The 26,222-nt window shown below is 35.9% G+C and overlaps 1 long non-coding RNA gene across 1 annotated transcript in view; it reads left to right on the top strand.

The window, feature by feature from the left end:
* The window catches only part of LOC138699547 (uncharacterized), a 238,952-nt gene that overhangs the window by 117,557 nt on the left and 95,173 nt on the right, over positions 1 to 26,222 (top strand). Inside the window, exon 2 of the long non-coding RNA XR_011332026.1 lies at positions 10,971 to 11,023. This is a non-coding gene — a long non-coding RNA (uncharacterized lncRNA). The remainder of the gene's footprint in view (positions 1 to 10,970; positions 11,024 to 26,222) is intronic.

The raw sequence follows: 26,222 nt of genomic DNA, 5'->3' as shown, positions 1-26,222 counted from the left end.
ATTAAGAAAATACTGTAATTGAGTCCGCCATTCTAGTCTCAGCCATGCACCACACAGGAACACTCCGACATCAGCTATAATTGTAAGTATTTTCCATGCATCAGTTTTACGCGAGATAAATTTCAACTTAACAATAAAACAAAATCGTCTTAATTCAATCTATTAATACCATGTAAATTGTTGCAGACACGCACGGCTGAACTAGATATACGGACTCAACAAAAATATCTTGTATCATATACGCCTAAGTACTTACACACAGCATCAATGATTTTCACAGTAGTCAACATGAACAACAAAATTTAAAAAACAATAAGCCTACAAAAAACTCCAACAACATACAACACCATACTACAGATAATCAGTGAAAGTGCGTCAGAAAGACAGTGTTTTTAACCAATAACAGTAACAACAACCCAATTTTACGACATAACAGGCTAACACAGCCAATCATAAATATGATTAAAGTGCTGTAGTGTTTACAGTGTTTTATAGTGTTTTATAGTGTATATTTTACTTGTTTATATTTGTGTCATAATATTGGTTTTAACATAATTTCCTATTTACCTATGTGTGCTTTCAAAAGAAAGAATTTTAACAGAATCATAACAAGCAACCACACACTGCGTCAAGTACATTTATAGTAATTTTGGCTAAATTAAGATATCATGATAGGTCACACGCACGTGAATACCCACTACACAATAAGAGGCTAGGTCTTCACAACACATATTGACATACATATCTGAAGATGATACACACTGAGTATCGAAAACGTTAATATAAATCCAAAAACATTAAGATAAGCAAAGGTGGAAAATAAAAAATTGACATTGTAAAGTTAGCAGGTTTGCGAACTGCTATTCAGAAGACTTGTCATCAACTGCTTCGTTACGGTAGAAGACTGTCATTTTTGCACGTAAAAATATGTAGCATAGTAATGTTATGCATCTGTTGATATTTTGCATCTAACTTCAAAGAATAGTATCGTCACTTCATTTCACTTCTGGTATGGCGACGTGTTTCGATGTGCGTTCTACTCTCAGATTTCCCAGTCTTGTAGAATTACTTAAGCAACGGTTCATTTAGAAGAGAATAATGTCGCAAGGTAAAAGTAAAAAGAATTTTGTGGGCACAACACGCGATGCAGTGCCGTGACCGTCCCTATCATGACGTCTTACGACTTCCTCTGTGTGATATTAGTGAATGACACTCTAAGTGACCTGAGATCGATGCCGGAGCACTCTGTACCATTAGCTTGATTCTCTGAACTGTAGTGAACTGATGTAGGCGATCTAAATAAAGAAGAGAATTCTTGAAGTTTCCGCTTTTAGACACTAGAGATTTCGTGACGTTTCCGTTTTTAGAACATAGGAATGAGGTCATGACTTTGTGTATAAGGAACATGGGAATGTGTTAAAAACGTTGTACTCATGTATAAAATGAGTAACACGAAGTTAATATTCTGCTCAATTTTCTGCCCAAGGACAGGTCTTTCACTGCAGACCCAGCATTGTCCAGTCTTTCCTATTTTAGGGTCTGTTGGACAGTCGGGCATGTTGGACACTTTGTACTTCAACGTGTTACCTCGCCACTTGTGGGCACCACATTCTGCTAGAAGTCAATGACGGAAGTAGCCACGAGTGGGGTTACTTCCGTCATTGATTTCTAGCAGAATGTGGTGCCCACAAGTGGCGAGGTAACACGTTAAAGTACAAAGTGTCCAACATGCCCTACTGTCCAACAGACCCCAATTTACCCTACTCTTAGTTCCCGCATACGATCCATGTATCTTAATATCTTATCATTCGATATCTTTCTGTGCTCCAAACTTTTTTCTCGTTCACCATTCCTTCTAGTGCATCCTTCAGAAGGCAGTTTCTTCTTAAATAGTCACCCAGTCATTTCCTCTTCTCTTCCTGATTAGTTTCAACATTATTCTTCCTTCACTCACTCTTTCTAGCACAGCTTCATTTTTTACTCTGTCCATTTTACAAGTTCCATTCTCCTCTACATCCACATTTCAAATGATTTTAGTCGTTTCTCTTCACGTCGTCGTTAAGCCCATGTTCTGCCCCATAAAATGTCACACTCCACACAAGGCACTTCGCTAGTGTCTTCCTTAATTCTTTTCTAGAGATTCTCATAATATGTTTATTTTTCTATTAAAAGCTTCCTTTTCCATTGCTATCCTCCTTTTGACTTTTTGGCAGCAGCTCATGTTAGTACTAATAGTACATCCCAAGACGATAACTGGAGAGGGCATCCTGCGCGTGTAAGACCCTAAAACGGCCTCTGGCTCAAAGCCAGTAAAGTCAATAAACATCACATCAACATAATATAATATGATTTCTAATTATATATTTTACGCATTTATTGCGAATTAAATCATTTAACATTCATCAAAATAAGACGGATCAATTTTTGTATTATATTTTAAATGATATTACTGTTTATAATCTATTTTCTTGACTTATTATTCGGAAAATGAACATCACTTTACTTAACATAAAAACAAAATTACAGAAATGTAAGTGCACTTTTCGGCAAAAAAAAAAAAGTACGTAATCTTATCAAAACCATCGAGAATGTCAAAATGTATCTGCTATTCAGTTTTCTCTGAGGTAATTATGTAATGATTTCACTATTGTTGCTAATGAACAGTAATAAATACTCCTGGAGAGCATCACAATAGCTAGCCGTATTGAGTATATAAAGGCTCTCAGACCCTTGCTGTTGACAGTTTGTTGTAGTGAATTAGTTTGTTTGAGGTCAGACACTTTATAATGCCTCTATGTCGCCATCGGAGACACTTTGGACAACTACGTGAGTTTCAATAAGACCGTATTGTTGCTCTCCAGGACGCAGGTTGGTCATTTCATCAATTTGGTAATCACAGTTTAGAGGTTCGGGTTTGACTTTCAGGCAGTGTTGAGAGCAGTGGCTGTGCTTAGTAAAAGACAAAGGAGCCTTACAGGAGCTTCAGAGGAAAGCTGTGATCAAAAGAAGGTTGCTGTACCGGAACAAGTGATGATGATAATGATGATGAAGATGCTTGTTTTGTTGCTCGCACTTCTTAACTTAAGGGTTAATTTTGTGCTGTATAATGTGTTGGGTCCATTATGTTCGGCGATTTTGCCAATTACATAATGAACAGTAAATACGGTATTGTCGGACCATCGGTTCTGTGCCCCTTCAGCGCTGTCGTCGTTCTTGAAAAAGTTAACGCCTGCACTCACTCCATTCCACCCGCTTTCCTCCCACCACGTCAAACAGCAGACCACGAACCTTGCCGAATAGGGATGTTGCCAAACTTACGTCAAATATTGTCACAAATAACTGGTCCTCCATGCTACAATATAATTTCTTTCAATCAAAATACATCTTGTATTTCTACATTTTTAAACCTAAATCGCATGTCTCGAATCACTTTCCGTAGCGTTTCTCCCCAACCTTGGAAATTATTGCTTCTCTCGCAACCTTCAGTAATTTCGGTAATTTCTTCAATCTCGGAACTACTTTCTGCAAGGTATTAAATTCTTGTATCTTTTTTCTTAAAATATACAACGGTGCATATGATCTACAACAATTAAAGGTACCCTTGGTCTGTTCTTCCCTGGTGATTCTAACTTTTCATCTCCTGCACAGACTCCCTCTTTCCTGATTTTCTTTATTAGGCGCTATGACCTGCCTATATGAATTACAAAACATATTGTATTAGTATTAGTTAAGTAAGTAATTTTAATACGTAATCAATTGAAATAAAATAAGCCTCACCAGTGATCGCAGCTGCTTTTATCGTTGCCTTATTTATAGGAAAGAGATGACCTGTTTGTTTCTCTTCATCGCAAAATACTATTACTTGCTTAATAATATTTTTTCACCACTCCGTCACAGTATTAGACTGTGACTCCATGCTGCAGTATTCATGTTGAGTTGACAACACTGAACTGCAGGTGCAAGTAAACTGTCCCGCAAGAAGGCTCAAAATTGTGAATAGTGGAGGAGAAAAAGGGAGAGAGGTAGGAATGCAGGGAGAGAAATGAATTACCGAGGCTGAGAAGGAATTAGGGTTCAGTTCGCATATCTTACGGGGGCACAGATCCGATGGTCCGACAATATCTGCCTGGTGATTGAAAGGTTAACATTCCGAAAACAAAATGCAGTAAAATATCAGTATAATTCTAGGAACTTCTGAAATTACTTCTTTACAGTGAAATTTCTTTATGTGGAATTTTCTATTTTAGGAGATTAAGGAATGCCACACAATAATTACTTTCATGAAAAGGCTAAGCGATTTCTTACGAACGCATTGAAATTGAAGTTATAATTGTAATCATGATCGAGTTTAATAATTTCATTATAATTTTGCTCTGATTATTATTATTATTATTATTATTATTATTATTATTATTATTATTATTATTATTAAGTATGTATTTTTTGTTTCAGTTCAGGTAGATTAATTCCATATGTCTGATAATTCGAACGAATTGATAATCCGTAATATTCCTAGTTCCGATTATTATCAAGGCTCTACTATATTTCTATACGATCTTCGATGTCATAGAAACGTAACAAGCCAACTTCCACAAATCTCGAGCGTGGACTACTATATCATGAATATTATTCTCCCATCTGGGCCTCGATCTTTGCAGTCGTCCATCCCTCGTATTATATAGCCACAACTGTGTAAACATTCGCTGCACTGCCCTTCCACCCACGACCATAAGCGTGTTTCGTCTCCTGTCCTTCGCCATAGCATGAAATCAATATTCCTAACAATTTGGGACATCCCATCTGTCTTTCACTCAGGTATCATCATAAACATTTCAATTCTGAAACTTTTTAAGATATCTGTGAATATTTTTCAGGGGGTACATACACGAGTACATTAACAACATAAAAATAATGCAAGAGTTAGAATTTTTGTATCTCATTATTTCCATGAAGTCAGTTTTATTGGGAATTATGCATGGATTATGTTTGTTCTTTTCTTATCATGAAGACATCTTCATATTTGAGTAAAGTTTACTATTACCTAATATTTGTGTTTTTGTTTTATATATTTTGACTACATGCAGTACCTTAAACACTTAATTCTCCATAACTCTCCAACTTTTTAATATTTTTGGTAATTCTTTTTTTTAACTTGTAGCCAATGTGCATATAAAAAGGATGACTTACCAACTTCCATGTAGTTAAATCAGAAATACTCCATAGTCATTTTTGTCCCCCATAGTCTACGTAAGAAAAATTATGAAATATTTAATGTTTTTATTTTTTTAAATAACGATTGTAGATCATCTCCTTTCTAATATCCAAAGGAACAAGAATGCAAAATTTGGTGGAGATATCTTTAAAAATTTTCCGATGTATTACTGTTGAAAAGTTTTATTGCCTTAAAGGTGTGTAATTTTTTTTCTGATAAACGGAAGTGTATATTTTCTCCAACCTGAAATGGTATCTTCAGGTAGGCATTAAGTTATCGTTTATTTTGTTTTCCATATTTTTATTATTTTTTTGCAGTTTCTAATTGTCTTAAAGCTTTGAAGGACTAGGAGAAAAGCCTAAAAACAGAATTATTCAAATCTGTACATACTCATACTTTCTACCGAACTGATGAATTTTTCATGCTTGTAAATTAAATTAATTTGCTTGTTTTACAATTTGGAATTTGTCATTAGAGATCTTTCCTTCTCCACTCCACCTCCACAAATGCTATCTCTTTGTCTTTTGACTCACGTCTTTTGATTTTAATTTGCAAAGAATTTGCTTGTTATATATTATATATTTTTGTGCGAGATCGTGCGTATTTGCTTGTTTTCCGCACAGAACCAATACGCGGTAAGTATGAAATACCACATTCAGTATTCCCAACGTAACACACATAACAATTTCCCTCTTCTTATCGCTTAAGCGCGACATTCATTTTACTGCTTTAGGCTTTTAACATATTATTTTTAGAGACGTTTAACGTACTAATAATTATAAATTGGAAACTTACCACTGCAATTTCACCTAAATTGCAATGTTAATTATTGTTTTTAAATATTTGCAAAAATTAAGTAAAGTCTACTACTCCACAAAACTTATTGCATTCCTGATACAAGTAACATTAAGGAAACCGTGAAAAAATCAACGAGATTCGAGATGCCGATGTTATTACTGCAATATGTTATATAAATAATATTGTTAAAATATTAAAATGAAAAATAAATCATTACATAACCTTACCGTTTGTTTTAAGTTCGCATTTATAGACTGGGGGGGGGGGAGACAGACGTATATCACGGCCTGCTAGAGTATAGTAAACACAGAAAACATTTTACAGCAACAATGTTGAAGAAAGATATTTTGGTGTTCCGAAGTTGGCGTCATTAAACAGAAACCAACATGGAGATTTCATTGCAACTAATTATAAATTCGTCTTTCAGGTATGTAATAAACGATCTTCGCACAAAATAATGTACGATACACGAGCGGTATGTTTGTTTTCATGTTCTCGGAAATTAAAAAAGCTCAACTACATTTCGCTTTTTCAATCTTTTCCTCGACCATGAAAGCGTCAACATACAGCTCTTGTAACGTATATTACTATTGTATAGCCACCGATAGATCTCAGTCGGCAGAGGCGCTTGCCCACTGATCCGAAACTGTGTCCGGGATTGGATTCGATTCCGCTTGGGCTGATTACATTCTTGGGTTTTTTCCTTAGGTTTCCCCCAATCGTAAGGCAAATGTCAGATAGTCTACAGCGAATCGTCGGCCTCACCTCATCTACCCCCCAGAAGATGTATAACCCTTACTTTTGCCGCATTTAAAGCTTCAGTTCTGGTGTAAGGAATACAATAAATGAATTGAATTTAATAAAAATATAAAATTATGCACTAAAAATCAACTTCGAAAACAAACTCAGACAGTAAGTTAGCAAGTTGATCTTAACGCCTCCATATACAATTTGTGCAACAGTCTTTACAAGTATAACACAACATCCTATATGTAACGTACCTCACAGAAAACGATTTGCTAAACTGTATAATAACTAGCGATAAGTTAAAAATGGTAAGGAAAAAGTAATAAAACATAATAGGCATATGCAAAATCAAGACAAAATAAAGGCTTTCAAAATTATATACATTATATGAATGTAATAGTAATATACGTTACAAGAGCGGTATATTGACGTTTTCATGGTCGAGGAAAAGATTGAAAAAGCGAAACGCAGTTGAGCTTTTTTAATTTCCGAGAACATGAAAACAAACATACCGCTCGTGTATCGTACATTATTTTGCGCGAAGATCGTTTATTACATACCTGAAAGACGAATTTATAATTAGTCGCAATGAAATCTCCATCTTGGTTTCTGTTTAATGACGGCAACTTCGGAAAACCAAAATATCTCTCTTCAACATTATTGCTATAAAATGTTTTCTGTGTTTACTATACTCCAGCAGACCGTGATATACGTCTGTCTTTTTTTTTCTCCCAGTCTATAAATGCGAACTTAAAACAAACGGTAAGGTTATGTAATGATTGTTTTTCATTTTAATATTTTAACAATATTATTTATATAACATATTGCAGTAATAACATCCGCATCTGGAATCTTGTTGATTTTTTCACGGCTTCCTTAATGTTACTTGTATCAGGAATGCAATAAGTTTCGTGGAGTAGTAGACTTTACTTAATTTTTGCAAATATTTAAAAACAATAATTAACATTGCAATTTAGGTGAAATTGCAGTGGTAAGTTTCCAATTTATAATTATTAGTATGTTAAACGTCTCTAAAAATAATATGTTAAAAGCCTAAAGCAGTAAAATGAATGTCGCGCTTAAGCGGTAAGAAGAGGGAAATTGTTATGTGTGTTACTGACTGTGGTATTTCACACTTACCGCGTATTGGTTCTGTGCGGAAAACAAGCAAATACGCACGATCTCGCACAAACGTTTATAACTGTTAAACATTTATTGCCTTTATAATATCAGAACGTATAAAAAATCACGTTCAATTGCGTTTAAACGCGAGTCATTAAATATCACTGCTGAATCTAAATATCCATTGAAAAAAATACGTGCAGAATTACAAAAATATATCTCGAACAAAATGATTTCTTTTCCTTTTCCTTGAAGTTAGTGTAAACAAAATTGACAATCGTTGAGCGCAGACGACCCATTATTTTAAATTGGTTGCCATCGTCACTTCCTCGATTGGCTGCGACCTCACTCCAGCAGTCTCTCTCCTTGAATGTCTTCAGTCTCTGCATCATTTACGATGTTAGGTTATTGACTTATTTCTCTCACCACATCTTAGCTACGTCGTGTCTGTGGTGGCAGTCTGACTTCTCAGCTGTAGGCGGGTCTGTCTGAGACATTAACACAACCGAGTTCACACATCAGTGACATGTAACGGGCTTGTCGACCGCTATGTTATTTGTCGAGTAGATGCGCACAGGGAATCAACTCCCAGGCCACATGTAAAACATTTACGCGTGATTGTTATTCTTATGGAGTAAAATACAAGTTCCGTTTGCGTTCATATATTAAAATCGATCGCATATTACAGTTATAGACGTAATAATAATAATCCGTGGCGCTACAGCCCGTGAAGGACCTAGACCGACCAGCCGGCTGCTGGCCTCACGCCCACATGTCGAAGCAGAGGTGGACGATCATGCAACCAGAATGGAGGTATCGTGTGGTTAGCACGATGATCCCCCCAGCCGTTAGGGCCTATAGCTGGTATTCGCAACCGGATTTCGCTACCTATCGTAGCTCTCCAAGTGCATCACGATGCTGAGTGGGCACCGGTCCCATACACTGGCCGAAATTTCATGAGAAGTCATAGACGTAAAGCCGTATGAATATAGAAATTGATTAATATTATTTTGTTATTTCTGTTTAGTCAACTGTCCGAAGACAGGTCTGGATCCCACAAGTAACACCAACAAGGCATCACCTATGAGGTAACTAGGCCAGGAGAAAATAGAGTATGGTGGCCAGTTCCTTTCCCCCCTCCATTGCATATATCGCTGACTAGCTACATATTACACTAATCAGACTTCAGATGCATACAAACAATTATTCTTCCTCTGACATATATCGTCAAGAGAGATGTACTGCCTGATAATAGATGTATTGTGCATATCATCCAGAACCTCAATCAGAGGTGAATATTATTTTATTGTTTCAAAATGGACAATGTAAATCTAAAATGTAGTATTTTACAATTCATTTTTGGTTTTCCGGTAGGTCAGTTACAAAATTATGAAATATATTTATTTAAAATGTTTAGTCATACAGTATGACTTATCATTCTGATTGCAAATTAAGAGCATATCACTACACGCATCAATGCACAACCACGTTGTAATTGATTCCATTTCTTCAAACGTATTAACGTGAGCAGACTTCCATACGAAATGATCGTGTGTATATGTATAATATTTAATGCATTCATGCAGTAGGATCCAGTTGTTCACATTCCAATTATCTCACCGAATTTTACATGTGCAAAATAATTTTTCACCGTGTTTTCATTTCGTCTCTAAATTCATGTTTCTTGTTCTTCTTCTCTCTTCAGGGATTAGGTGATATCACCTGTTCCGGCCTCTATCGTCCAGATCCCTTTTCCCGATCGGGCGATAATTCATTATCTTCTTTGGTAACCTATTCTCTGCCATTCTGTCAACATGATGATGTTTCTTGTTATGAGATAATTATTTTTCGACCTGCAGTCTTTGAACAATATCATGACAAGTAACATTCGTTAAGCTCAATTAAATTACCAGGAAACTATCAGCATTTGTGATAGGCCTATTGTGCGTGACTTGTACTTTTTAATGTTACCACCAGAATAGTCACCGGCGTAGCTCAGGCGGTAGCACGTTTGCCTTCTCATCCGGAGTTGTATTTGGGCGTGGGTTCTATTCCCGCTTGGGCCGATTATCTAGTTGGGTTTTTACGTGGTTCTCCTCAACCGTAAGGCCAATTTCAGGTAATTATGGCGAATCCTCGACCACATCTCGCCAAATACCATCCCGCTAACACCAACTACATCGACGCTAAATAATCCAGCATTTGATACCGAGTCAGCGGAATGAAATAAAAGGCTACACAATGCAACAAATAAAGTATGAATACATTTCTGTTAACTACCTATAGTTATAACCTTCAAAGTAGTCTCACAGTTGTGCACGGTTTATTGCTATCGATTTAGAAGGCAATAAATACCATCAGCTGCATGCAATTGATTAAGTTAATTCCTGTAATAGCGAAACTCGTATTTTAACGAAGTAGTTTGGAGATTAAATAAATAAATGAGTGAGCGAGTGAGTGAGTGAGTGAGTGAGTGAGTGAGTGAGTTAGTGAGTGAGTGAGTGAGTGAGTGAGTGAGTGAGTGAATCAATAAACAAGCAAATAAACAAATAAATAAATAACTAAATAAATTATATCGATACACAATGTAGCAGTAATTCAGGTTTCTTCCATATGTATCAAATTCCTTTTTAGTTTTTCTCTATCGTGCTTGTATTTAACATCTTCTTTTTCTGTGGCTATTCTCATTTATTTATTCCATAGCGTCAATAAGTAAAGAGTCAACGTATGAGGCAATAATAACAACTTTCACGAAAAGTCAGTAAAAGCAAGATTAATTCCACATCGCCATAGGAGCCAGCTCAAAATGTAAAACAAACTATCTTGCATATAAAACTCCGGCAACGTTTTCAAAAGCAGAATATTCCACTTTGCATAAAGAATGCATAATCCTTTGTGGGATAGGAGTGGATGAAATTTAACATATCCAAGTTTTGTGAACAAATGAGTAATTAACTCTTTGAGATTTCACACACATAGAGGCAACAACAACAGCCAAAGAAAAGAAAATAATCTATTTTGATTTACGTATAATTTTCTTTCGAAGGTTATTCATCAACGCTGGCTATAAAATAGTTACTTTTTTTTTCAGGTGGAAGCGGGGAATCAAGAAGGAATGACCTCCAAGCCGCAGGAACAACGAATGTAAGTAGAAAACTTGAATAACTCAATAACGATAAGCAAGGAACGAGATTTCAGCAGGGCTGAGCGATCCAGTACACAAAACTTCCGACTCCAAACGTTTCACAAAAACTTAACGAGTCAACACCGTTTTTGGCTATGCAGTGAGAAACGTTATCTTGCTATTTCGTTTCGAAATATATTCAAATATTATATAATTTTCATCATCCTTTGCTTCATTTTCATACCACAATACTAAACAAAATCTGTAGAATCTCCTCAGAACTGGAGATTTTAATAATGACCTCGCGGTATCGCTATCGGAATACCATAAATTACAGAGGCAACCTCCATTATCGAATATTACGAGAAATCGAATAATCAATTACACTAGATAGTTTCTCATCCACATTCTAACATACCCGCAGTTCGAGCCATGTTAAAAAATAAAATTTGCCGTCTTAAAACTGCTCTATTCAATCATTAGGTTAATGAAAACATAACAGTGTTAAATTCTAAAACTTTCGAAGTAATTATTGACTTAAACCACAGAGATAAAGTATCCAGTCTTCCGTGAACGCATATAGATAATTTAGCGTACAGAAAATCTCTGAATTAGTTTTGATTGAAAATCAAATTTACTAAAAAAACCATGTTTTACTGACATGGAATTTTACTGGATTTATAACAGTATAACTATTCATATTAGTACAGATTACATAACTATTCGTAATACTAAAATTCTATTAAATAAACTACTAGGACGGATGAACAAAAAATAAATGACATTTCCGGTTTATGGTCTTAATATTTCAACATTTTAGGTTCATTAAAAATATATGAATTATAATGTTACGAGTATCAATAGGTCAAGCGTTAATTTAAATGCCAGGTAAAAGACTAAATTACATTTTTTGTTTAACATTTTTAGAAACGTTGTGTCTCGTTTTCTGAGTAATGGTTTAGGCTGTAGTTTTCAATATTTGCACACATCTCGTAAGTGCTATAGTATACATTTAAACCAATATAAGCTTTATTAATAAATGCAATTAAATATTAATTGACATGAATAATTTAGTATGAAAAAATAGTTATATTCTTCGCATGATAGATAATAATATTTGTATATTTGTATCGCTGAAGTAACTTCTTTTTTCCATGACTTTATCAAGTCATCCACATACTGTATACAGGGTGTTTCAAAAATAAGGGGCATAATTTCAGGTATGTATTTCCCACATGTAGACAATCAAAATAGTTCATTACAACATGTGTCCGGAAATGCTTCATTTCCGAGTTATGGCCTTCACAACATTGAAATTCACCGGAACGTTTTTCTTTCCGCAGGTCGTTACCGTCAAAGGAGACATTAAGAGGGCACTCTGACAGTTCATTCCGAGGCGAAGGTTACATTCAGTGTTGTGTAGGCGTTAGACTGTGCGACAAGTATTCAAATCAAGAGCTGGCAGAGATACACTTCATGTACGGTAAGGCGGGGATAGACTGCACCCTTGTCTTACTCTCTGGTTTGCTTTTTTAGAAATAGTTATATAAAATAGTTACTGTTAATCTAAGAAATTGTACAGATAATACAATATAATATTTGTTTTATCCAGTCTTATGACAAATCAATTATTAAAATAATGACATATTTTTCATAACATGTAGTCATTGAGTTTTATACAAAGTAAGTTACGAACGTTTTCGCCCATTCAGGCATCTTCAGGTTCTGTGTACAATATCTCATTATTAATCTGTATGATAATTACAATGATAGTCGATGAGATGGACTGTTTAAAATTGATCATGATATATAAAATGTACAAACATATGCATAATTAAAATGTAATCATGTTACAAGGTCAATGTATCATTGTAATTATCATACAGATTAATAATGAGATATTGTACACAGAACCTGAAGATGCCTAAATGGGCGAAAACGTTCGTAACTTACTTTGTATAAAACTCAATGACTACATGTTATGAAAAATATGTCATTGTTTTAATAATTGATTTGTCATAAGACTGAATAAAACAAATATTATATTGTATTATCTGTATTAACATTGACAATCTGAATATGTACAACATGCTTCTAAGCTAAGAAATTGTGTTCAGAAGCAGCTGCAGTCTGGGAGGTACTGAAGAACTCCTCGTTCTCATTCTTGCATTAACGAGTCGAGATTTAAAAACATGGCGGCTTTCGTACTATCAGAGAGAATTTTGGGGGAAGGAAGACAGGCGAGATTTCCCGCGCAGAAAAGGAAATTAAAGAGGAAGAAATATTTTGTAGCAATGTGGATCAGATTAGAAATCTTAAGGGAGCTCGTTGTTGGCATCGCTCCTTAGTTTGCGAAGGGCAGATTTATGTGCAGGGCCGCACGCATTAAATGCCTTGCGGATTCACGAGACGCGACGGCAGTATCGGCCCCACAAGGAATATATTATTACAAACTCGTAAATTATGGACGTCCCTGCTTCAGCAGTATGACTACACAGATGGCTTTCCACGCCACAGACTCAAGTTCGAGTCCCTGGTGGACCAAGATGAGTGTATGTGCGGTTGAAACTGCGTTCCGACTCTCTCCTCTATCATCACTTAATTATTTTGCCATAACTTACTGTCATGTTTATCCCTTCCCAAATCTCGAATATTTTTTACCCTCGAAAGTATAAGCATATTTTCAGAATTGTAACTAATAGTAATGTAGGTGTCCCTGATATGGCCATGCTAAAGTTTGAGAATTTTTCTACCCGCTATTTTGAAAAAAAATATAAACCACTTTTTTCTTACTCGTTCTCAGTCTAATGGACTTTCTTAAAACAATTTCCTTTCCCCATAAAATAGATTTAATTGTCCAAAAATTCCCAAATTCCAAAAGTCTACCTAGTGGCCATATCAGGAACATGTGCACATGATATGGCCACCCTTGTTCCATGTTCTACAAATCGTGATTTTTTTCAGTTTGATAGCGCAGTTGTGTTAAAATTAAATAATTTTGATGTAAAATGAATAAAAATGACACTTAATAATCTTTTTTATAATTCAAAGTGTAGTCAAAATAGGTTTTTCCATAAAAAATTAAATTGTTTTTCTTAAAATACAAAATTTTTACGTAATCCCAGCTATAAGGCATGTAAATTTGTCAGGTGAAAAAATAAAAGTAAAATGAAATTGATATGGCCATGGTGCATTTGATATGGCCATATTAGGAGCAGGTAAGCTTTCACGAAAATCGTTTGATTATGAACAACTCGTAAAAGATACGCCATCAACGACAACACCAATCAACAGAACATTAAAAACTGAATGGAGTACTATGGTTTTCATGAAACAAGTCTTTGAAAAACATGCATAAAACAAAGGAGACTTACCAGAGAAAAATAAGAAGAGGTCACATGAAAACCGCAAAACAGGCAACTGACGCCATATTCCTCAACCTGACTGGATGGAAAACGATCAAGTGACATACCAGGATGCCCTTTCACTGGATGCTGCTGCAATTTAGCGGATTTTTTGGTTAACTAACTCACAATGGGGAGGGGGGTGGCCATATCAGGAACATGGCCATAACAGGAGCACCCACCTTATTTCTCTAATATCTTTTCATCTATTTTGACATAGAACTAGAACTAAGTTTTTCTCCTCACATTAAGAATGAGTGCTAACTTGGGAATTGACTCGCATAACTTACAAATGCAACCTCTTGTTCTCCTTGTATTCTCCTTATTTTCATTGCTTATCCCTTGCATTCTCTTGTTCTCCTTGTAGTCTACTTGTTTTCCTTCTATTTCTCTCTTTGTCATGGCATTCCCTTGTCCTTCCCTTGCTCTTGTATTTCCCATGTTCTTCTTGTATTCACTTTGTTCTCCTTATATTCCCCTTGTCCTACTTGTCTTCTCCTTGTTCTCCTTGTATTCCTCTTACTCTATGTGTCTTTCTTTTGTTTTTCTTGTATTGCCCTTGTTTAATTATCCTGTCTGAACTCCTCTCGTATTCATGGTCTTTCCCAGTAATTTTAATTGCAATACCTGGGAATTGGCTACAATTTTTTCCTTTGAACGCTTATATTTTCATTGCATCATAGTCGCCCTACGGACGATACAATTGAAATCGATATCAAAATCCACATAAAATAGTAGGCCTATAAGTTACTATTAATAGGTTCAATGTTTGCAGCTTGAGAATTATTCATGAAAGCTATCCTCGCTAACTTGTTTTTCTCCGAACCTCTGATACAATGATGATAATAATATGTATTTTCACGCCATGGAAATGATAATATATTATATTTTTTATCCAACTAGCTTTCAGGGTAAAATTTCGAATACGAGAAGAATACATACGTGACGAGTGATGAATTATAGCATTTTCCCGAACGTAGAAATTGTATTAATGTTCCTCTCTCCTCCATATCTTACGTGTAATATATTTAGACGTCTTGAATATAATTTTGTCCGCCGCTTTCGCTCTGTGGGTACTGTGTGCGTTTCTTGCTCAAGCGGTCAGTGTTTCGATTCCCGCGACCTTCCAGCTTAACCGCGCTCCCCAACTACTTAAAATACTAGTGTCAGAAGTAAACAATTTTCAATTTTTCGAAGAGCTGACAAACGACACATGGCATAAATTTAACAAATGATGTGTGCATTGTTTGAAAACTCTTTGAACAACTAAGTTGTTTATTAGTGATATAAAATTGAACAGCGTCTTGTGAAATTATTTTTAAAAGTAAATAGTGATTGAGAAAACGAAGGAAGTCAACCTGAAAAAAATCACTACCTTAAAAATAATATTGCATGATATACAGTAGATTAAACTTAGATGATTTTATTCTTTCGTAAGCTTGTTATATTCGACCTAACAGGCTCGTTTCCAAAACGTCTATAAAATGAAACTTAATACATAATAAAAGTAACTAATTTAACATCTACATAAATACTTCCGCTTTGTACTCCGTTTAACAAAAAATTGCATAGTTACACTTATTTATTTTCACTATTACAGTATTAGCCTATGTTGATTACCAGTTTCTAGCTTAGTTTGTTGGTCAGAAATCCCAATTATATCTTAGAATTTTTAAAAGCATTTAACAATGCACATGGCAAAATAAATAGTAAGATTTTACACCTTAAAAATAAAGCAATATAAAAGCGTACCAAGAAGACTTAGAGAAGAAATGTTGGAGGTGTTGGTAACCCAGAGTCTCACTATAGACATAGCGTGACATAAATAATATTAATGGCACTCTAGGAGATCATACGACGGGCGTTGTGGTCCATTTCAAGGTGCATCAAACTCCTTGAGGCAACGCTACACCTAGATGCATTATTGACGTCACTGTCGAAAGCTTGTCAAATTTTGTGAGTAGTCTTGAAATATGTAGGATGTAGTACGAACCTTCAGAGAGCAGTTTCTGCATGCAAAGTGTTGCATCCACTACTTCTAACTTACAAAATAAGTTTATATTCTCCACTTTACAGCAGGACTGTACAATATATTCATGGACAACACACACATTCTACATAGAACTAAGCTTCCAAGTCGATAAATCCAATACTGTTAAGTCTAATAGACACAATATCTAACTGTAAACAAGTTTTAATGTAACCTACAAAATGTAGTATTAGTAGTAGTAGTAGTAGTAGTAGTAGTAGTAGTAGTAGGTTTATTTTGCCTGGCAGAGTTAAGGCCATGAGGCCTTCTCTTCCACTCAACCAGGTTTCAATAATATACATGAAATACAAAATTAGATTACAAAACAACACAAAAGAAAATACTTTAGAAATTACATAAAAAATAGTAGAAAATTACAAATAGTCAAGATCAGTTACATAATATAAAGTTACAAATAGTCAAGATCGGTTACATAATATATAAAATAAAGTAGAAAATTACACATAATCAAAATCAGTTATATAACATAAGGGGAATATACACACTCACACACACACACACACACACACACACACACACACACACACACACACACACACACACACACCTAAAATGCTCGAGATAAATTCGACGATTAATTCACTTGAGATATATTATACAGTTAATATACTAATTGTACATGTGGGTTATAAGATATAAAATGTGATTAGCAAAGTCGTACTAAATGGCATACAAATACAAATGATTAAGTAATATATCAAGATAATAAAAAGAAAAGAAAAAAAGAAGAAGAGAGAGGAGAAAAAAATAACAACTTGGTCATTTAAGACTATATAGGAACTTCCGCAAGAGTCTAGTTCTGTTCAATAAAAACATATTTAAGTAGAGTGTACTTAAAAGATTTTAGACTCCGACTGCTCCTGATTTCCTGTGACAAGGAATTCCAGGAACAAGCAGTGTGTATTGTGAAGGAAGCAGAGTAGAGAGATGTTTGATGAAATGAAATTGATAGGACAAGGTTATGCTGTGAACGTGTATCACGGTTGTGGTGGGATGCTAAAAGTGTAAAGCGAGGAACTAGGTAAATAGGAGTGGAATTATTTAAAATCTGATACAGCAAACAGACTGAATGAACTGAACGTCTCTCCCGTAAACGAAGCCAAGATAATTGAAAGAAATACTCGGAGACATGATCATAGCGACGGCTATTAAAAATGAAACGAACACAAGTATTATGAACACGCTGAAGCCTCAATGACATGTACAGATATATCCCTATAAATCTTTACAATTTTAATGAGTTATAATTTCCCTCTGAAAGCTAGTATAAACTTAAAATTGAGTTTAATGATCTCAGTGGCTCTGGCAGAATCTATATTTTGTACCCTAACATCTATTGTTCACTATTATGGCTATTGTTGGTCATTAGTAACAGGTTGACCAGATTGGGCGTTATAAAAGCCTTTTGGACTATGTAAAATGGAATTTTGCGACAGTTTTTTTTTTAATGTGACTATCGCCATTTGGGGATATTTGACACAAAAAACGCAATTTTTGGGCGACATAATGCTATCTAGATATTAAACTACGATACGATTTCCTCCTTAACATCAGGGAGGTCTTTGATAGCGCGACAATGGTCGATTAGACCAACAGGTCTAATAGCAATCTAGGATGTCAATGTGTAATAGTACTCCAGCCAACACTCGTGCAGAAAACCACGGTTGCAACATTATACTTGCAGTCAGTTTTGTGAATTCGAGCCTTGGAAAGCATCACGCAACGCGAGCACAAACTGCGGCGATAATTTCTGAAACAGCTGTTATATTAAAAGTTAATCTGATATCCCCTTACACTGTAGTGTGATTCTTTCATTGTTAGCCCCTTCCATGTCATAACCTTGACGAACTTAAAATATTAAAATTCTAATAATAAATATTGTAAGTAAAACTACATTTGCAAAAGAGAAAGGTTACTGCTCAATGGGTTCCCATGAGGTGCCTGATGAACAAAAAGCCTGGAGAAAGAAACTGCAAGTCCGTTACTCTCGCAAGGAGGAGAACAATTCTCAAGACGCATTGTTGCTGTAGATGAGACCAGTGTTGCCAAGTAAGCGGTTTTGTAGCTAAATTTGGTGTTTTCAGGACTATGATGAGCTGCAAAATTTTACCGTCAGCGGCTAGCTATTTATTTGGCGTTTTTTTATGATTCCGATAGAGGGAGATGATATTTTAAAGTTTTTTTTTTTCTGTAAAGATCTTGTAATTGTTTTTATATGTACTTGCGGACAACAATGTTAGTTAATCATAAACCAGAATTCTGCAATGCTTGGGAAAAGTGGCATAAGTCAGTTTCCACAAACATTTTTTTATTAGTTTATTGACAACTTACGGAATATCTGCTCGCTTAGGAAAAGAGACAAGTATTTCTCCCATTACAATAATTCATACAGAAGAAAATCAAATCTACATAAACCAGTGTCAAAACAGTTTTTTTTTTTCCTTTCCTGCAAAATTAACATTTTTTTACTTATGCCATTTTTCCCCGAACACTACAGAATTTAGTATGGTATTTTCACATTTCTTCATTGTGCGAGTATAAAATATCAACTTTTAACTCGATTTGGTGCAACCTCGTCCATTTCCTGCCCCATCCATTGTTGTTGTACAAATGAGGTATGTCCCATTCGTCAAACTCCTAATCTAATGTATGGATTGTTTTTGTAAATAAATTGATATCTTTATCTATTCTTTATGATTAAATACATCACTTATGATATATGATATATTATTTAATTTAGCCTTTCGCATTATAGTTTATGGTACACAGACATTCTTAAAACTTAAAACCAGACTCATTGTTGGCAGGAGGTACAAGTTCCATAAAGATAACATAGAGCACATAAGAGAAGGTAGAGTAAACATTGATAATTTCGTGATAATTTCATGAAAATTAATTTAAAATGCAAATGTGGAAATATATCCTTATTCCGATTTTTTCATCTAAAAGACGATAATCTGCTGCACAAATCTGGAGACTTAAAAGATTGGACAATTTCTTGAACAAGTGCCAAAAACCACTTTTAAAACTTAAGCTAAAAGGTTGGTTATTTCGTGATAACCTTGGTAATTTCGTGATATTACATTGATAATTTCGTGAGAGGTAGAAGAATTATGGAAAAATTCATTAAATTCTCATGAAATTCTCATTAATTGTTACAAGACTTCAAACATAGTAATTCCGTCTAATATTCATAGCAAGAAAACAGAAATACATATCAACACATAATGAGAATGAAATCAAAGTAAAAATTGAAATTGAAAAGGGATCTTCTTTGTCCTGAAAGGGTGAACACTTTTATTGCGGACTTTACTATAGCCTATATTACTAGAGTAATTCCAAAAGCAATGCATAACATTTGTTTAAAAATTATATTTTTATCCTACAGCTTTGCTATTTTCACAAAATGTAGATACATCCTTTAGGAACAAAATGTCACTTTTCCACATAATCCCCGTCCCTTTCAACTGCCTTATGTAACCTAGGAACGAGGGCCTGTAGCCCAGCACGATAAAAGTCTGGACCAACACGTCTGAGCCACTCTTTAGCAGCGTGAACAAAGGAGTCATCTTCTAACTTCGTTCCGCGAAGGGATCCCTCAGTTTATCAAAGAGATGGTAATCGCACGGTCCCAGTTCAGGACTGTAAGGCGGATGTTTCAGTGTTGTCTATCCGAATTTTCTGATCTGGTCTGTGGTCTTGTGACTGACATATGGCTGTGCGTTGTCGTGCAATAGCAGAACATCCAGCTTCTCCCGATGTCGTCGAACACGACTCAGTCGAGCTTGAAGTTTCTTCAGAGTTGCAACATACGCGTCAGAATTAATGGTGGTTCTGTGTGGCATAATGTCCACAAGCAAGAGTCCTTTTGAATCGAAAAACACAGTAACCATAACTTTCCTGCCGAAGATGTACTTTTGAATTTCTATTTTTTGGTGAATTTGCATGATGCCACTCCATTGTTTGCCTCTGTCTCCTGTCCAAAATGGTAGAGCAATGTTTCATCTTCTGTCACAATTCTTGCAAGTAAGTCATCTAGCACTTATCATTGACACTTAGCATGATAACAAATCAAACAGAAGCTACACTGAACCCTTGCGTCTCCCTTTTATTTTTTGTTATCACATCTTATCTTCAGATTTCTAAAATTCGTATTGTAATACAATTTTTAAAAAGTATAAAATGTAACGCTTAATGCTTAACATAATTTCGCCTCAAACAGCTAAGATTTCTATCAGTAAAGCTAAGCCTATATGGCGACTACAGCTGTATCTAAAATTCCAAAAACATTTCCTAAAATTTCATGAAGATACAATAAATCTTTGTACCAAATATCATATGCTTACCTTTAGTAATAAGCCTGTAATGTAATTACAAACATCCACAAAATTTGTACGCCTGAGAAGTCGACGCAAACTTGCTCTCTCCAAACATAAAAGCTCACTGAAGCGGCTACAATAGTCACACAAAGCGTAGCTGTATGTTTCTGGAAACTGGACAACATATGCAATCCCTTGGCGGAAATTTGAATCTCGTAACACCATTGGTTAGTTCACGAAAGAGCAAAGAAAAAGTATCACGAAATAACCACTGCCACGAAATTACCAATGTTTACCCTATAGTCCCGTCGCTCTAATTTCCGGCAGCCAATCGTGTTGCAGTCGGCTACATTTCAACGTGTGCGTTTTGTGATTCGCTGCTGAAGACGTTATTCATTTCTTAAGGCTCGATAAATACTTAATATAATCGCCCGCAATTTTGGCTCTTTCGTTGGCGTTCGCAGAAAGCACACGAAGACGTTATTTGCCGCTCAATTATTTGCTGAATTACAGTGCGTTTGATTTATTATCATAGGAGCTACGACTTGATAATGTTTAACGGTGTATCAAATAGATTTCTCGTATAGTAGCTCGGCAACGAAAGAACAAAAATGGCGAACGATACTACCTACCTCGGTCAGCGCGTCTGGCCGCGAAACAAGGTGGCCCGGGTTCGATTCCCGGTCGGGACAAGTTACCTGGTTGTGTTTTTTCCGGGGTTTTCCCTCAACCCAATACGAGCAAATGCTGGGTAACTTTCGGTGCTGGACCCCGGACTCACTTCACTTCATATCATTCAGACGCTAAATAACCTAGATGTTGATGAAGCGTCGTAAGTTAACCCAATAAAATAAAAATAAAACTACCTATCTAGACTTTATAGAGCCTTCACTTCCTAAGACGTAAACAAAGAGGAGGCGTCACGCCGGGAATAACAGCGTCGCGACTATACATGCACAGTTTTTAAGAGAAGTAAATTAAAATCCCAATCTCCTACTCGAAAAGTGAACCCTTAAGCTCTAATCTGTAACCATACAATACACCACTTGTAACACAATGTAAAGTGGCTAGCTAGAATGTACTACGTGCCGCAAGGTTTAACTCGAACGTTACCCCTTTAAGTCTTGGCTGGAATGCTGTGGACGGTCTATGAAATTCTAAATATGAACTTTGTGTGAACAAGTAGGCCCGCTTATCTGCGCCGCTTGCATAGTGACAAGAAGTGCAGCGCCCACGTCGGATCTGATTCGACGCCGGCCGGCATTCTCCTGGAGACACTGAGAGAAACCACGATAAGGCCTAACAGACAGGCGGCTTCGGGTAAGATGCTCGATTAAACCGCAGGATTATGCGTTTATCAGTTGTTTGACGTCTATCCACCCACAGACTCTGACAAACTCGATCCAACTATGTTGTACCACCCAGACTGAAGAGCGTGGCTTCCTGTGTTGAAAAGCGTCCGTCCTTATTACTTATTAATCATACTGTCTCGGAAGTATGAACATAAAATATCAGCTGTAAAATAAATGAAATCCATTACCAGTAATGCTAGCCTTTTGCATTAGTAAGAACGTAGTTATTATTTTTAATATATTATTTTAATGTACCGAAGTACATATGATATTTCCATGCAGATATTCTGCGTCATCATACGATGAATTATTTTTAATATTATAAGTAATAACACGAACTGCTTCCAGGAAGTCAAAAGGAAGATAACATTGGAAAAGGAAGCTTTTAATAGAAAAAGAAGCATCTTTTGCGGACCTCTGGAAAAATAACTAATGAAGACACTAGCGAATTGCTTTGTGTGGAGTGTGATATTGTATGGGGCAGAAACATGACATTACGACGAAGTGAAGAGAAACGACTAGAGTCATTTGAAATGTGGATATAGTGAAGAATGGAGCGTGTGAAATGGACAAACAGAATAAGAAATGAAGCTGTGCTAGAAAGAGGGGGTGAAGAAAGCATACTGCTGAAACTGATCAGGAAAAGAAAAAAAAATCGGCTGGAATGATATAGCTACTGGAAAGAATGGTGAACGAGAGAAAAGTTTGGGGAACAAGAGAAGTTCAGATTATAGATGACATTAAAATATAGCCTAGGCCTAGTAATCGTATGTGGAAACTATGAGAAAGGTCGAAAATAAGGAATATTGGAGAATGCTGGATTTGCAGTGATGGACCTGCCCTTCGGCAAAAATCTGTGAATAATTTTATCGGTTTATATTAAAAGTTAGTGGACGGAGACCTCTCGGAGAACCTAGAACAAGACGGAAAGAAAAGGTGAAACATGATGTGAAAGAAAAGGAAAGTCATGGATGGGAGTAATGAACGAGAATATGTAGGATGATCGAGAAAATTGGAGGCTGATGTCTCGCTCTCGACCCCCTTAATCAGGGACACGAGAACGGATGATAATGATTATGAATTATTATTATCGGACATTAAGTCATAATGTTCTGTCCAAAAGGCAGGTCTTTCACTGCAAACTCAGCATTCTTCAGTCTTTTCTATTTTCTGCCTTCCTCTTATTCTACGCATATGATCCATATATCTTAACATCGTCTATCATCTGATATGTTCTTCGGCCCCGAACTCTTCTCCCGGTCACCATTCCTTCCAGTGCTGGTTGGCTGGCTGACTGACTGCGTGACTATCAGAAAGATTGACGGAGCGATTGATTAACTGACTGACTGACTGACCAACCGATTAATTGACTGGCTGGTTGTGTGAGTGACTGATTGACCGAATGACTTATGGATTTACTGAATGATTGAGCGACTGACTTATTAACTAATTGATTTTTTGACTGATTGACTGACAAACTGGCTGACTGATTCACTTAATTTACTGACTGTTAGACTGATTCACTTATTGACTGATTGATTGATTGACTAACTGATCGGTTGATTGATTGATTGATTGACTGATTGATTACACGAATGGCTGACTGACTAACTGTTAGAATGATTTACTTAATTGACTGACTGTTGGACTGTTTGACTTATTGACTGGCTGATTGATTGACTAACTGACCGATTGATTGATTTATTGTTTGACTGATTGACTGACTAATCAAATGAATGGCTTACTGATTTATTGACTGACTATTAAACTGATTTACTTAATTGACTTAACTGTTAGAATGATTTACTTAATTTACTGAGTGTTGAACTGATTGACTTATTGACTGGCTGATTTATTGACTAACTGACCGATTGATTGATTTATTGTTCGACTGATTGACTGACTAATCAGATGAAAGGCTGACTGATTGATTGACTATAAAACTGATTTACTTAATTGTCTGACTGTTAAACTGATTGAATTATTGACTGACTGATTGATTGACTAATTGACCGATTGATTTATTGATTGACTGATTGACTGACTAATCAAATGAATGGCTGACTGATTGATTGACTATAAAACTGATTTACTTAATTGTCTGACTGTTAGACTGATTGACTTATTGACTGACTGATTGATTGACTAACTGACCGATTGATTGATTTATTGATTGACCTACTAATCAAAGGAATGGCTGACTGATTGATTGACTGACTGTTAAACTGATTTACTTAATTCACTGACTGACTGATTGACTGACTAACTGGCTGACTGACTGACTGATTGACTGACTGTTAAACTGATTTATTTAATTCACTGACTGACTGACTGTCTGGCTGACTGATTGACTGACTGATTGACTGACTGACTGGCTGACTGACTGACTGAGTGATTGATTCATTTACTAATTGGTCGATAGACTAACTAACCGAGTGACTGATTGACGACTGACCGATCGACTTACTGAATGTTTAAACAATATTTGAATGACTGACAGACCGATTCTTGGACCGACTGACAGAATCTCTGACTGACCGATCGATTTTGTTAGAAAAATAATTATATATTATAATATGTTTCTTCAAATTCCTTCGACTCTATTGTAATTGTGATTCCACCTCAGCTCTATCTATACACACAGTATAATATTACTAGTGATACTGGTATTATAATACGTGATTTCGTAAAGAAAATAATACATTTTACTTAAATATATTCATAGATAGCAGAAAGGTTTTCACGTTACAAGAAATCGCAGTCGAGTTATTTGAAACGGAAGAGATCGCAGCTCTTTGATCATATCTCCCTGCCTTTGTGTCAGCGGTCGCAAAGTGCCTCAGTGTAATAAGACAAAGTATTGGAGACGCAACCTGTCAATATGATGGCTACAATATAAGACTGGGAAATCTCAGGACTGAAATTGAACTTCCGTTCTCAGTGATATAGAAGGCAGTTCTGAAAGCGAAGGAAAGAAACAAGCAGACGGGGCTGCAAAAGGGGAGATTGTTTCAAATTAAGCATTATTCTACGGAACAAAGAGAGGAGGCAGGGTTGGAACGCTTTTCATGTTACTGACACTTGAAAGATCCAAAGAGTGTGTAATTTGACGTTTTAATTTTTGAAAGTCATTATCTCTGAAATGGGCTATCTCATCAAAGAAATACAGAAGTATGAGGAGACAACAGGAGGGATGAGTTTCATCATGCGACACAAATGCCTCCGCAGTGATCATATCTCTCGTTCAGGAAGACTGTGAAACAGCGCTTTGTCTGTTTCGCTTTTACTTCATCGTTAGAGTATTTGCAAATAATTTATATTTTAGGTGATCAACTTCTAAGCCAAGTGGTCAGGGTGGTCTAGTGGCTAAAGCGCGGGACTTATATTCCTGTAGACCCGGGTTTGATTCTCGGCGTACCCCCAATTTATAACTTGTGTTTTGACAAGCCCGTGGGCCAGGGTTTTCTTCGGGAGCTCCAGTTCCCCTGTGGCATCTCAATAGATTTCCATCATATTTTCTCATCGCGTGTGAAGCGTAGACCAGCCTCCTATGGCGCACCCTGGACATAAATTCATATCCATTATTTTATTTCTTCTTTAACGGGTAAGGTACAGCTTACATCAGTAGAATTTTGGAAATATTCAACAATCTTGTACAATAATGAAAAGTGGTATGTTTAAAAACTGTCATTCTGCTATATTAAAACAAATATTTTTACTATTCAATATGTATATGTATATATATACTGTCAGTCTTACTAATAAACAGTGTATAGTTTTTATACGAGACTTATGCAGAGTTGAGACAGAAAACGTTACTAATAAACCGTGAATAAGCTATGGACGTATAAACAGTCTGTAACTATACAATGGGAATTGCTTTGCTACACGAAACCCCTTGTTTAAGCGTTGTATATAGCGAAAAAATGGCCGCCCCTCTAACAGCTGTTCGTATCGACTGTCATTTTATGATGATGGTTACCTTGTAACCACAGAAGAACAAACCAAAGATCATAGAATTATTAGAATAATATTGCTGTAGCTTGTACTCTTTGACCAAAATGTAGTGTGGTAATCGATTAGAGCCAGTTGTA

The sequence above is a fragment of the Periplaneta americana genome, chromosome 5, assembly GCF_040183065.1.
Source record: "Periplaneta americana isolate PAMFEO1 chromosome 5, P.americana_PAMFEO1_priV1, whole genome shotgun sequence".
Taxonomy (NCBI): Eukaryota; Metazoa; Arthropoda; class Insecta; order Blattodea; family Blattidae; genus Periplaneta; species Periplaneta americana.
The sequence above is the reverse complement of the archived record's forward strand: the minus strand, read 5'-3'. Positions and strand labels throughout refer to the sequence as shown.